The sequence below is a fragment of the Aotus nancymaae genome, unplaced genomic scaffold, assembly GCF_030222135.1.
Source record: "Aotus nancymaae isolate 86718 unplaced genomic scaffold, 86718_ANA_hifiasm-v0.15.2.pri h1tg000016l, whole genome shotgun sequence".
NCBI classification, from domain to species: Eukaryota; Metazoa; Chordata; class Mammalia; order Primates; family Aotidae; genus Aotus; species Aotus nancymaae.
In genome coordinates, this window is record NW_026988428.1 from 36,765,849 (window position 1) to 36,779,963 (window position 14,115).

General features: G+C 46.5%; 1 non-coding gene across 1 annotated transcript; it reads right to left on the reverse strand.

Moving 5' to 3' along the window:
- Window positions 1–492: 492 nt before the first annotated feature.
- Window positions 493–599, reverse strand: LOC135275456 (U6 spliceosomal RNA). The gene has a single exon (XR_010343089.1). It is a non-coding gene; the product is annotated as a U6 spliceosomal RNA (small nuclear RNA).
- Between the last annotated feature and the right edge of the window lie 13,516 nt (window positions 600–14,115).

The following is a 14,115-nucleotide window of genomic DNA, read 5'->3' on the forward strand; positions in this document are numbered from 1 at the left end:
GTAGTGAGCCATGATTGCACCATTGCACTTTAGCCTGGGTGACAGAGTGAGACTCCATCTCAAAAAAAGAAAAAGAAAAAGGAAACTGGGGTTTAGGACAAGACCAAATGACATAGTAGAAAAAGCTTTGAAGTCAAACCGGACCCAAGTTTGAATTATTTATTTGCTGTGAGTATCACAAACTGTCAGTTCACTCCATGGATAAAAATCGGATGTGAACACCTCTAGCCAGGGCGTGCACTCCTCAGTCTTCCACAGTTTGCACCACTTCCAGTGACCTACACCACTTCACACACTTGCCTACCTGAACCCTGACAGTATGTGAATTTGAAAATATTATTCCATTTGATCTTTATCAAGGGCTTTGTAAGGAGGGCAGTAGCATAACAAAGGTAGGAGGGTAGGAGAATTCCACCCTGAGTTAGACAAGAACAGGATGTTTAGTCCATAATGAGTTTTATTTTATAATTTATTTTATTTTATTTTATTATTTCAAATATGGAACGCTTCACAAATTTGTGTGTCATCATTGCGCAGGGGCCATGCTAATCTTCTCTGTATCATTCCAATTTTAGTATATGTGCTGTAGAGGTGAGCACTATTTTATTTTATTTTTTGAGGTAAAGTCTTGCTCTGTCACCCAGGCTGGAGGGCAGTGACAATCACCACTCACTGCAGCCTTGACATCCCAGGCTCAAGTGATCCTCCCACCTCAGCCTCCTGAGTAGTTGGGACTACATGCAAGCACCACCACACCAAACTAATTTTTTATTTTTTGTAGACATGGGGTCTCACCATATTTCCCAGGCTGGTCTCAAACTCCTGGGCTCAAGGGATCCTCCCCACTGGGCCTCCCAAAGCACTGGGACTGCAGGCACATGCCACCATGCTGAGCCAATTTGTTTTTGTTTGTTGGCTGGTTTCTGTAGAGATTGGGGTCTCACTGTGTTTCCCAAGCTGGTCTCAAATTTCTGAGTTCAAACCATCCTCCTGCTTTGGCCCCCTCCTCCAAAGCACTGGGACTACAGGCATGAACCACTATGCCCAGCCTTCTGCCTCTCTTTTTTTTTTGAGACAGAATGTTGCTCTTGTTGCCGAGGCCGGAGTGCAGTGCTGTGATCTCAGCTTACTGCAACCTCGCCTCCCAGGTTTAAGCAATTCTCCTGCCTCAGTCTTCCAAGTGGCTGTGATTACAGGCATATGCCACCACGCTCGGCTAATTTTGTATTTTAAGTAGAGACAGGGCTGGGTGCGGTGGCTCACGCCTGTAATTTCAGCACTTTGGGAGGCTGAGGCAGGCGGATTACCTGAGGTCAGGAGTTCAAGACCAGCCTGGCCAACATGGTGAAACCCTGCCTTTAAAAAATAAACAATAATAATAATAATAAAAGATAAAATAATAATTAAAAAAAAGTAGAGATAGGATTTCACCATGTTGGCCAGACTGGTCTCAAACTCCTGACCTCAGGTGATCCACCTGCCTCGGCTTCCAAAGTGCTGGGATTACAGGCGTGAGCCACTGCACCCGGCCATTCTGCCTCTCTTCTTTGGAAGACAGTTGGCTTCCATTTCTCTATAAGCTCCAAGCCCAGTACAGATAATAAGCCCATCAAGTTGGCTGCACAGGCACCTAGAAGGTTTGGGGCTAAGTCACATACCCAACTAGTGACACTTCCTTCAGGGAGCAGCACAGAGCTCCCAACCCTGTTGGGATGCAGGACAGCTGAGCCAGAAAATTCAATCATAGTAGACAGCCTATCTCTCCAAAGAAGAAACACTTGTCTTCTGCCTCTAGCTGACATTCTGTGACTGCACAGACAGCACTGTGTCAGTTTAGCAATTACTACATAACAAACCACCCCAACAGTTAGAGGCTTAAAGCAATAATTAGCTCACAACTCTGCAATTTTAGCTGAACTCAGCTGAGCAGTTCTGTTCATCTCATTTTCAGTTGCTTGAGTGGTTGCACTCATATGGACAGGACGGTCTACAATGGCCTCACTCACATATCTGGCAGTTACCTGGGATTGTCAGCCAAAGCACCTCAGTTCTCCTGCGTGTGGCTCTCCAGCAGAATAGCCTTGGCTCCTGGCCTGGCATCAGCAGGTCCCAAGAGAGTGAAAGTGGAAGCCACAAGATTTTCCACAGTCTAGGCTCCAGGAGTCACATATTGTCACTTCTGACACATTTGTTAGCCAAAGCAAGTCACAAGGCAATGCCAAATTCAAAAAGTAGGAAACATAGACTCTACTTTTTGTTTTTTTGGTTTTTTTTGGACAGAGTCTCACTCTGTCACCCGGCTGGAGTGCGGTGGCACAATCTCGGCTCACTGCAACCTCTGCCTCCCGGGTTCAAGCTATTCTCCTGCCTCAGCCTCCCAAGTAGGAGGCTTAGACATCTTAGATGTCTCTAAGAGATGAACTGAAAAATTCAGGACTAGTCCAGGACAAACTCACAGGGCAGTGGAAGGCAGAATCCAAATTTCCAAAGAGTAAAAAACTGAGGAAAAAAAATTTTAATCAGAAGAGCAAGACTGAGTGTCAGGTCCAAAGAGAAATGTTAGGCCATAAATGGGAAAGTAAATTACTGGGTCAGAAGCTAATAAAGAAATGTCAATGTCAAATAAGAAATGTATGAAGAAAAGGAGGTAAGAGAGTCAAGCCATGAGAAAGAATCACTAGGGCAGAGCACAGTGGCACATGCCTATGGTTCCAGCTACTTGGAGGGCTGAGGCTAGAGGATTGCTTGAACCCAAAAGCTCCAGCCTGGGCAACATAGCAAAACCCATCTCTTTAAAAAAAAGAAAGAAAGAAAGAAAGAAAAATAAAGGAAGGAAGAAAGAAAGAAAGAAGAAAAGAAAGAACCACTAGGCCCCTAACAGTGTGCACTTATGCTGGCTGTTGGGGACAGGTAGGACTGAGAGCCTAAAGAACATTCTGAGGCCAGGCAAGGTGGCTCATGCCTGTAATCTCAGTACTTTGGGAGACCGAGGCGGGCAGATTACCTGAGGTCATGAGTTTGAGAGCAGCCTGATCAACACGACAAAACCCTGTTTCTACTAAAAATATAAAAATTAGTCAGGCTTGGTGGCACACGCCTGTAATGCCAGCTGCTTGGGTGAGGCTGAGGCAGGAGAATTGCTTGAACCCAGGAGGCGGAGGTTGCAATGAGATCTCACCACTGCACTCCAGCCTGTATGACAGAGCGAGACTCTGTCTCAAAAAAGAAAAAAAAAAAAAGAAAAGAATATGCTGGGGCTCCACTCCAGCATTTAAGCTAAAGCTAGAAATACAGGAAATACAGGGTTGAAGGCATCCACTGAGCTCACCAGGAGCTCATCAGGAGCTGTGACACAAAGATATGGTCTTTGAGCCCATCTGAACAGGAGGGACAACAGAAGCTTTGGGAACTGATGAGTCACTAAAGAAAAAAATACAGAGCACAAGTTGCAACTGGTGGTCCATAGGCTAAAGCGGCCCCAGGGGCGCTTTATTTGGGCTACACAGAGTTGTAATTTTTTCAATTAACTACCCACTTTTAAATGTTGGAATATTTCACACAAAAAAAAATCTGTATATCTAGTTTATCTTTAAAAACTGGAAGATCTGGTAATGCTGGGGCCAATTTCACTTGACAATGAGAGTCAGGGTTGAATTGTGACTGTCACCTTTTTTTTTTTTTTTTTTTTTTTTTTTTTGAGACGGAGTTTCGCTCTTGTTACCCAGGCTGGAGCGCAATGGCGCGATCTCGGCTCACCGCAATCTCCGCCTCCTGGGTTCAGGCAATTCTCCTGCCTCAGCCTCCTGAGTAGCTGGGATTACAGGCACGCACCACCATGCCCAGCTAATTTTTTTTTGTATTAGTAGAGACGGGGTTTCACCACGTTGACCAGGATGGTCTCGATCTCTTGACCTCGTGATCCACCCGCCTCGGCCTCCCAAAGTGCTGGGATTACAGGCTTGAGCCACCGCGCCCGGCCTACCTTTTTTTTTTTTCAGACGAAGTCTTGCTCTGTTGCTCAGGCTGGAGTACAATGGTGAAATCAGCAACCTCCGCCTCCCGGGTTCAAGCGATTCTCCTGCCTCAGCCTCCCGAGTAGCTGGGATTACAGGCGCCTGCCACCATGCCCAGCTAATTTTTGTATTTTTAGTAGATACACGGTTTCACCATGTTGGCCAGACTGGTCTCAAACTCCTGACCTCAGGTGATCTGCCCACCTCGGCCTCCCAAAGTGCTGGGATTACAGGCGTGAGCTACCGTACCAGGCCTGTCACCTTTAAAGAAAGCACATAGGGTAGGCTAGGCCACTGTAAGAAAATGTCAGGGACTTAACACAATGAAGATTTGTTTATTGTCCAAGTAAAGTCCAGGGTGAATCAGGCAGCTCTCCATGGTAGTTTTCTTCCTTGTGATGACTCAGGGATCCAGGCTGTGTACCCTTTATGACTCTGCTTTTCCAACTTATACTCTAGATGATCCCATCGCGGAGCCAGAGCTGGAAGGCTGCTTTGTGGTGCTTATATGCTTCCAACATGAAGCAAAATGGTACTCGAACTATCCGTTTATTTGCCAAAACTAGTCCCAGGGCACTCGTCAGGGACATGAGAAATGTGAGGCAGCTCACGGATATTGAGTGAGCAGTAAATGTCTCTGCCATATGGAACGTGTGCTCTGCAGTTTGCCACATGCCTGCCAGGCTGCTTAAATCATTCACACGATCTGCCTGGCTCCTGAAGACACTGGCATTTGCAGCCTTTGGTACAAAAAGTGGGGAGTGCTGAGGAGAGAACCTTGTGGAACGCTACCAGGGAGCAGCCATCACAATAGAACCCTACACTAGCCAGGCGTTTCCTGCCAGAAAACAGAACCTACCCCTGGGAGGTGACCTGGTCGTATCTTTCATATCTCCTGGTCACACTGCTGAGGTGGTGCCTGCTTCTTCTCCATAGATGAAGATTCAAAATGTTCTTGTGTTACAACCTTTGCATATTTCAAATTCCTTATAGTTAAGAAGACTCCTGAATTCTACCTACTTTCCTTCCCCCTACATTGCATTTCTCCTCTTTGCTCTTGTTCTGCAGGGCTGCCTAAAGACTGAACTGAGCAAGAACCTGCACACTAGGCTCTGGATAGTACCGGTTCCCATGTAAAATGTTCGGGAAGATGAATTTATGTGTTCTTCCTGAATAGTGCTTGTTTTACATAACTTTATTTGTCCCACTGTTTACTTTTTTTTTTTTTTTTTTTTTGAGATGGAGTTTTGCTCTTGTTGCCTAGGCTGGAGTGCAATGGCACGATCTCAGCTTACCTCAACCTCCACCTCCTGGGTTCAAGCGATTCTCCTGCCTCAGCCTCCCGAATAGCTAGGAGTATAGGTGCGTGCCACAACGCCCGGCTAATTTTTTGTATTTTTAGTAGAGACAGGGTTTCTCCATGTTGCTCAGGCTGGTCTCCAACTCCTCACCTCGTGACCTACGTGCCTTAGCCTCCCAAATTGCTGGGATTACAGGCATGAGCCACTGCACCTGGCCTTATTTTTATTTTATTTAGTCATTTATTATTATTATTATTTTTGAGACAGAGTCTCACTCTGTCACCCAGGCTGGAGTGCAGTGGCACAATCTCGGCTCACTGAAACCTCCACCTTTCAGGTTCAAGCAATTCTCGTGCCTCAGTCTCCTGAGTAGCTAGGATTACAGGCAAGCGCCACCAAGCCTGGATAATTTTTGTATTTTTAGTAGAGATGGGGTTTCACCATGTTGGTCAGGCTGATCTCAAACTCCTGACCTTGTGATTTGCCTGCCTTGGTCTCCCAAAGTGCTGAGATTATAGGCGTGAGCCACCACACCAGGCCTATTTTTTTTTTTAATTTTAAATTTTTTTTTTTTTTGAGACAAGAGTTTTGCTCGTTTCCGGTGTTGGAGTGCAATAATGCAATCTCAGCTTACCGCAACCTCCACCTCCCAGGTTCAAGCAATTCTCCTGTCTCAGCCTCCCTAGTAGCTGGGATTACAGGCATGTGCCACCACATCCATCTACTTTTGTACTTTTAGTAGAGACAAGGTTTCTCCATGTCGTTCACGCTGTTCTCGAACTCCTGACCTCAGGTGATTTACCCACCTAAGCCTCCCAAAGTGCTGGGATTACAGGCGTGAGCCACTGTGCCTGACCTACATTACTTTTTAAATTCTTGCTCTAGGGCTTAGAAAATACATCCTTTACTTTTCACAGCCTAGGGTTAATATTCTACATCTTCATGTGGAATATGAAAACCTTACAACCATTTTAGGTCCATTTATCACCAACCCCCACTATTTCTTTTTTTGTTTTTCAAACAGAATCTCGCTCTGTCGCCCAGTTTGGAGTGCAATGGTATGATCTTGGCTCACTGCAACCTCTGCCTCCTGGATTCAAGCGATCCTCCTGACTCAGCCTCCCGAGTAGCTGGGACTACAGACGCATACCACCACGCCCAGCTAATTTTTTGTATTTTTGTAGTAGAGATGGGGTTTCACCATGTTGGCCAGGATGGTCTCCACCTATTGACCTTTGATCCGCCTGCCTCAGCCTCCCAAAGTGCTGGGATTACAGGCAAGAGCAACCTGCCCGCCTTTGTATTTTTTTTTGTAGAGATGGGGTTTCACCATGTTGCCCATGGCTGGTCTCCAGCTCCTGGGCTCAAGGGATCAGCCCACCTATGCCTCCCAAAGTGCTGGGATTACAGGCATGAGCCACCATGCCTGGCCCAATTCCCACGTTTTATGCTACAGTTGTATGTTTTATATCTAAATACATTATAATTCCACAATATCGTGTTCTAATATTTGCTTTTGGCAGTCAGGTGTATTTTAAATAAATTAAGAGGGACAAGGCACAGTGACTTAGGCCTCTGTAACCCCAACACTTTGGGAGGCTGAGACAGGAGGACTGCTTGAGGCCGGGAGTTCAAGACCAGCCTGGGCAACATAGTAAGACCCTGGTCTCTACCAAAAAATAAAAATAAGCTGAGTGTGTTGGCACACACCTGTAGTCTCAGCTGCTTGAGAGGCTGAGGTGGGAGGATCGCTTGACCACAGGGATTGAAGGCCACTACATTCCAGCCTCGGTCACAGAGAGAGACCTTGTTTCTTAAAAAAAAGACACACAGGGCCAGGTGCAATAGCTCACACTTGTAATTCCAGCACTTCGGGAGGCTAAGGTGGCAGATCATTTGAGGTCAGGAGTTCATGACCAGCCTGGCCAACAGGGTGAAACCCCATTTCTGCTAAAAACACAAAAATTAGTTGGGAGTGGTGGTGCGCACCTGTAGTCCCAGCTACTCAGGAGGCTGAGGCAGGAGAATTGCTTGAACCTGGGAGGCAAAAGTTGCAGTGAGCTGAGATCATGCCACTGTACTCCAGCCTAGCAACAGAGTGAGATTCTGCCTCTAAATAAATAAATAAATAAATAAATAAATAAATAAAAGAGAGACCCACAAGCAAACATGTATATTATAGTTTTTGTTTTTTTGTTGTTGTTTTTTGGCTTTTTTTTTTTTTTATGCAGAATCTCTCTTGCTAGGCTGGAGTACAGTGAGGTGATCTTGGCTCACTGCAACCTCCACATCCCTGGTTCAAGCAATTCTCCTGCCTCAGCCTCCCGAGTAGCTGAGACTACAGGAGCATGCCACCATACTGGCTAATTTTTGTATTTTTAATAGAGACGGGGTTTCACCATGTTGGCTGGGATGGTCTCGATCTCCTGACCTCATGATCCACCTACCTTGGCCTCCCAAAGTGCTGGGATTACCACCCGCCATATTATAGTATTTTTAATAAATCAATAATAGATAAAAAATAATTTCAAAAAAGAAACTGAGACAAAAACATGCCTTTACATTTACCCAGTAACCCCACTATGTAAGTACTCTTTATTCCTTCCCATAGACATGCATTTCCCTCTGGTATCTTTTCCCCTCAGTTTGAAGAACTTCCCTTAGTGTGGCTGTAATACAGTCCTTTCTTTTTTCTTTCTCTTTTCTTTTTTTTTTTAATTTTTTAAAATTTTTGAGACAGAGTCTCATTCTGTCCCCCAGGCTGGAGTGTAGTGGCATGATCTCAGCTCACGGCAACCTCTGCCTCCCAGGTTGAGGTGATTCTCGTGCCTCAGCCTCCTGAGTAGCTGAGACTACAGGTGTGCACCACTATGCTCAGCTAATTTTTGTATTTGTATTTGTATTTTTTTGAGACGGAGTCTCACTCTGTCACCCAGGCAGGAGTGCAGTGGTGCAATCTTGGCTCATTGCAACCTCCGTCTCCCTGGTTCAAGCACTTCTGCCTCAGCCTCTTTAGTAGCTGGGATTATAGATGCACGCCACCACTCCTGGCTAATCTTTGTATTTTTAGTAGAGACAGGGTTTCACCACGATGGTCAGGGTGGTCTCGAACTCCTGACCTTGTGATCCACCTGCCTTGGCTCCCAAAGTGCTGGGATTACAGGCATGAGCCACCGAGCCCAGCCAAATACCTGTTAATTTATTACCTCAAGAACAGGAAACTAATAGCCGTCTGAAGATGTTATTTTATTTTAGCAGGCTATTAAATTGACTAGACTCAAAGTACAAACTCACCCACTTGAAGTAGACAGCAGCTCGGATCTCAGTTTGTCTTTATTATTGTTTTCCTTAGCTGAACTGTTTGCAGCCTGCTCCATGCATGCATGGTTCAAGGACCAGCCAGAGATTTGGACAGAGTCTGCACACAGAACTCTGGCTCTCTTCTGAACAAGATTCCCCACTCACTTTCTGGTATTGAGGACATCCTGGGTAATGTCTTCCTAATGACACAAATGTGACACAAACTTCTGCCCCCGACACCCCGCTGTTCCACTCCACTTCAGTACCTGCTTGCAAGTTTCAACTCCTGTCCAAAACTGCTTGCCTTTATGCATTCTCTACAGCTTTCAGATAATTGTGGGGTTTCTTTTTTTAGTTTTGTCCAGAGATTATCATTATCTATGCGAGGACTGATCTGCTGGGAACTTATTTACCAAACCAGAAACAGAACCCATATACAGGCGCGCGCCACCATGCCCAGCTAATTTTTTGTATTTTTAGTAGAGACGGGGTTTCACCATGTTGGCCAGGATGGTCTCAATCTCCTGACCTCATGATCCACCCACCTCAGCCTTCCAAAGTGCTGGGATTACAGATGTAAGCCACCGCACCCAGCCTAGTATTTGTATTTTTGTGTCTATTGGATTTCACCTAACATAATGACCTCCAGGTTCATCCATGCTGTCAAAAATGGCAGGATTTTTTTTTTTTTCTTTTTTTGAGACAGAGTCTCACTCTGTCACCCAGGCTGGAGTACAGGGGCTTGATTTCGGTTCACTGCAACCTCTGCCAACTGGGTTCAGCAATTCTCCTGCCTTAGCCTCCCAAGAAGTTGGGATTACAGGTGCCGGCCACCACACCTGGCTAATTTTTTGTTTTTTTCTGTTTTGTTTTTGTTTTTAGTAGAGACAGGGTTTCACCATATGAGCCAGGCTGGTCTCGAACTCCGACCCCAAGTGATCCGCCTGTCTCGGCCTCCCAGAGTCATGGGTTTACAGGTATGAGCCACCATGCCTGGCTGGTACTTGTTGTTTCTGAACCTTGCTGTCATTACCTAAAAATGAGATTAATCTCATCAACCTTGTAGGGCCACTGTGAAGACGAAATAAGCTAGTTCATTAAGTGTTTGTCATAACATTGGGATATTTTAGGTGCCCAGCGGTCAACTTACTTCTTAAATTAATGGTCTTAATTATCAGATTTCATTCCATTTTAATGATCCAAACCAGAAGAAATACAGAATCTCAAGCTTTACCTCAGTCCTACTGAATTGGAATCTGAAGTTAAACTCTGCAGGTGACTGTTAAACATTAAAGTCTGAGAAGCACTAGACTAGTACATATCTCAAACACAGCAGGGCCAAAACAGAGCCCACATATACTCTCCAAACCTGTTCCACACAGGCTTTGCCATCTAAGTAAAAGGCACTGCCAGGCAGCTCATGCCAAAATCTGGGGAGTTATCATTGATAACTGTTATAGTTATTTAGGCAAAAGTGCTTACAGCACTTTTGAAAAGTGATGTGGCCCTACCAGTCTCACTGTCACCCAGGCTGGAGTGCAGTGGCATAACCTCAGCTCATTGCAACCTCTGCCTCCTGGGTTCAAGTGATTCTTCTGCCTCAACCGCCTGAGTAGCTGGGATTACAGGCACGTGCCACCATGTCCGGCTAATTTCTGTATTTTTAGCAGAGCCAGGTTTTCGCCATGTTGGCCTGACTGGTCGCGAACTCCTGACCTCAGGTGATCTGCCCACCTTGGCCTCCCAAAGTGCTAGTATTACAGGCGTGGGTCATCGCACCCAGTGAAGCAACAACCCTTTAACTAAACCTTCTCTTCAATTATTGTGTTACCGGAAAGGTGTCCAGATCCAGACCCCAAGAGAGGGTTCTTGGACCTCATGCAAGAAAGAATTCTGGGCAAGTCCATAAAGTGAAAGCAAGTTTATTAGGAAAGCAAAGGAATAAAAGAATCGGCCAGGTGTGGCGGCTCACACCCATAAGCCTAGCACTTTGGGTGACTGGGGCAGGCAGATCACTCGAGCTCAGGAATTCAAGACCAGGCTGGGCAACATGGGGAAACCCCATCTCTGCAAAAAATACAAAAATTAGCTGGGCATGATGACATGCGCCTGTGGTCCCAGGTTCTTGGGAGGCTAAGGTGGAAGGATTGCTTTAGCCTGGAAGGTGGAAGGATTGCTTTAACCCAGGAGATGGTGGTTGCAGTGAGCGATGATGTCACCACTGCACTCCAGTCTGGATAATAGAGTGAGACCCTGTCTCAAAAAAAGAAAAAAAAAACGGAATAAAATATGGCCACTTGGCTGGGCGAGGTGGCTCAAGCCTGTAATCCCAGCACTTTGGGAGGCCGAGGCGGGTGGATCACGAGGTCAAGAGATCGAGACCATCCTGGCCAACATGGTGAAACCCCGTCTCTACTAAAAATACAAAAATTAGCCGGGCATGGTGGTGTGTGCCTGTAGTCCCAGCTACTCGGGAGGCTGAGGTAGGAGAATTGCTTGAACCTGGAAGACAAAGGTTGCAGTGAGCCGAGATCACGCCACTGCACTCCAACCTGGTGCCTGGTGACAGAGCAAGACTCTGTCTCAAAAAAAAAGAATAGCCACTTCATAGACAGAGAGCAGCAGCATGGGCTGCTTGACTAAGAATACTTATAGTTATTTCTTTATTATATGCTAAACAAGGGGTGGATTATTCGTGTTTACTTGGAAAGGGGAGGGGGATTCTCAGAACTGAGGGTTCCTCCCACTTTAAGACCATATAGGGTAACTTACTGACATTGCCATGGCATCTGTAAACTGTCATGGCCTGGTGGGAGTATTTTTTTTTTTTTGAGAGGGAGTCTCACTCTGTTGCCCAGGCTGGAGTGCAGAGGCACAATCTCGGTTCACTGAAATCTCCACCTTTGGTGTTCAAGCAATTCTCCTGCCTCAGCCTCCCGAGTAGCTGGGACTACAGGCACCCAACACCATGGCAGGCTAATTTTTGTATTTTCAGTAGAGATGGGTTTCTCCATGTTGGTCAGGCTGGTCTCGAACTCCTGACCTCAGGTGATCCCCCTCCGCAGCCTCCTGAAGTGCTGGGATTACAGGCGTGAGCCACAGCGCCTGGCCTGCATGCTATTTTATCAGCAAGGTCTTTGCGGCCTACAACTTGTGTTGACCTCCTATCTCATCCTGTGAGTAAGAATGCCTAACCTCTGGGAATGCAGCCCAGTAGGTCTCAGTTATTTTACCAAGCCCTATTCAAGGAGTTGCTCTGGTTCAAACACCTCTGACAATTGCACTCTCCATTCAGCAGCCTGAGTAACCTCTTTTTTTTTTTCTAATTAACGGATGACTTACATAAAGTACACAAATCTTAAGTATACAGTCTGATGAATTCTTACTAGATATACAGCCATGTAACTAGCACTCACATCTGGATACTACAGAATCCTTTTTAACATTTCATTTCAAGTCATGACATTTCTGTGTTTTAAATCATTCCATACTTTCCCAATCCCCTGGAGATAAAATCCAAACATGTCCTAAACCTGGTTACACAGCCTCACAAGATCCAGCCCTATCTGTCAAGCTTCATCTTGTACCACTCTTTCCTTGCCCTCACCACATTGCAGCAATCCCATCTGCACATCCAGTCTTCTCCTAAACCTCTTCAGAAGACATTCCCAGGGCTGGCTGCTTGTAATTTAGATTTCCATCTGAATGTCACTTCCTCAGAGACCTTCTCTGATGCAATCTAAAGTTATACCCACTTTTTTTTTTTTTTTTTTTTTGAGACGAGTTTGGATCTTTTTGCCCAGGCTGGAGTGCAATCGATCTTGGCTCACTGCAACCTGCAACCTCCGCCACCCGGGTTCAAGCAATTCTCCTGCCTTAGCCTCCCGAGTAGCTGGGATTACAGGCATGCATCACCATGCCCGGCTAATTTTGTATTTTTAGTAGAAACGGGGTTTCTCCATGTTGGTCAGGCTGGTCTCCAACCCCCGACCTCAGGTGATCCACCAGCCTCGGCCTCCCAAAGTGCTGGGATTACAGGCATAAGCCACCTCGACCTGCACCCAATCACTTTTTATGACACCACTTTAATTACTCACAGAATGATCGTTGTTGGCAATATTTTATTTATTAGCTGCTTATTATCTATCCTTCCTCTACTAGAATATAACCTCTTTTGGGACAGTTCTATTTCGTGTTGTACCCACAATGTCTATGGCAGTGCCTGGTACATGGTGGGCAACACAAAATTTCATTGAATGAATGAAATGGAACATTAGCTAGGGGAAGCATGGATAGCCCTGGGCTCTGAAATCCTAAAGGCCTGAGTTTTACTAAACCTAGTCAGTAAACTGGAGCATTAAAGGAGGTAAAAGCCATGGCAATTTAAGTGTTCACCATTTGTTACCTTCTCATTCTGTCTAAACATGTCTCATCAAAACCATTCTTACAGATGTTCGATTTGTTTTGCCTTTACAAAAAGTAATTTGAAAACAAACTCGCGCAGTGGCTCCCGCCAGTAATCCCGGCACTGCGGGAGGCCACGGAGAGAGGTAATACTTGAGTCCAGGAGTTCGAGACCAGACTGGGCGACATAGGGAGATTCCCCACCCCGCCCCACTCCTTGTCCACACAAATACTTGATCCCAGCTACTCAAGAGGCTGAGGTGGAATGACTGCTTGAGCTCCGGAGGTTGAGGATGCGGTGAGCTGAGATCGCGCCACTGCACTCCAGTCTGGGCGACAAGGGGAGACCCCATCTCAAAAAATAAAAATAAATAAAAACAAACTCAGTAATTTCTGATGTAGCTTTTAAAAAGTAGACCGGGCGTGGTGGCTCACGCCTATAACCCCAGCACTTCGAGAGGGCGAGGCGGATGGATCGTCTGAGGTCAGGAGTTCGAGACCAGCCTGGCCAACATGGTGAAACTCCGTTTCTACTAAAAATACAAAAAACTAGCGGGTAATGGTGGCGGGAGCCTGTAATCCCAGCTGATCCGGAGGCTGAAGCAGGAGAATCTCTTGAACCCGAGAGGCGAGGGGTGCAGTGAGCCGAGGTCGCGCCATTGCACTCCAGCAGCCTGGGCAACAAAAGCGAAACTCCGTCTCAAAAAAAAAAAACCATTAAACTCAGAATCATCCCTTTCAGAACATCACTTATGGACACCCATCCAGGATCCACCAAGCCTCGGCTCAGTGCAGAGTAAGCGGAACCAGCAGCGAAGCCCCGCCCTTCCCGCCCCTCCTCCGGCAGGAAGTCTGTGCGTCAGGAGGCCGGCAGGGGCTGAGGCCGGCAGAGGCTTAGCCCGGGTCCCGCGTCCGCGTGTAGCTCTACGTAAAGCGTGCGGGGTTTCGCGACAGCCCAGGCCCCACCCCTTTGGTCACATGTCGCGCATGTCTTCCTGTCGGACACTGTGCCACCTCGCCGCGCAACTTTACGAACCTAGAGCATCGCCGCCCCGCCTCCCGTCTCCGTCCTCACCTCCCCGCCCCCTCCCAGCTTC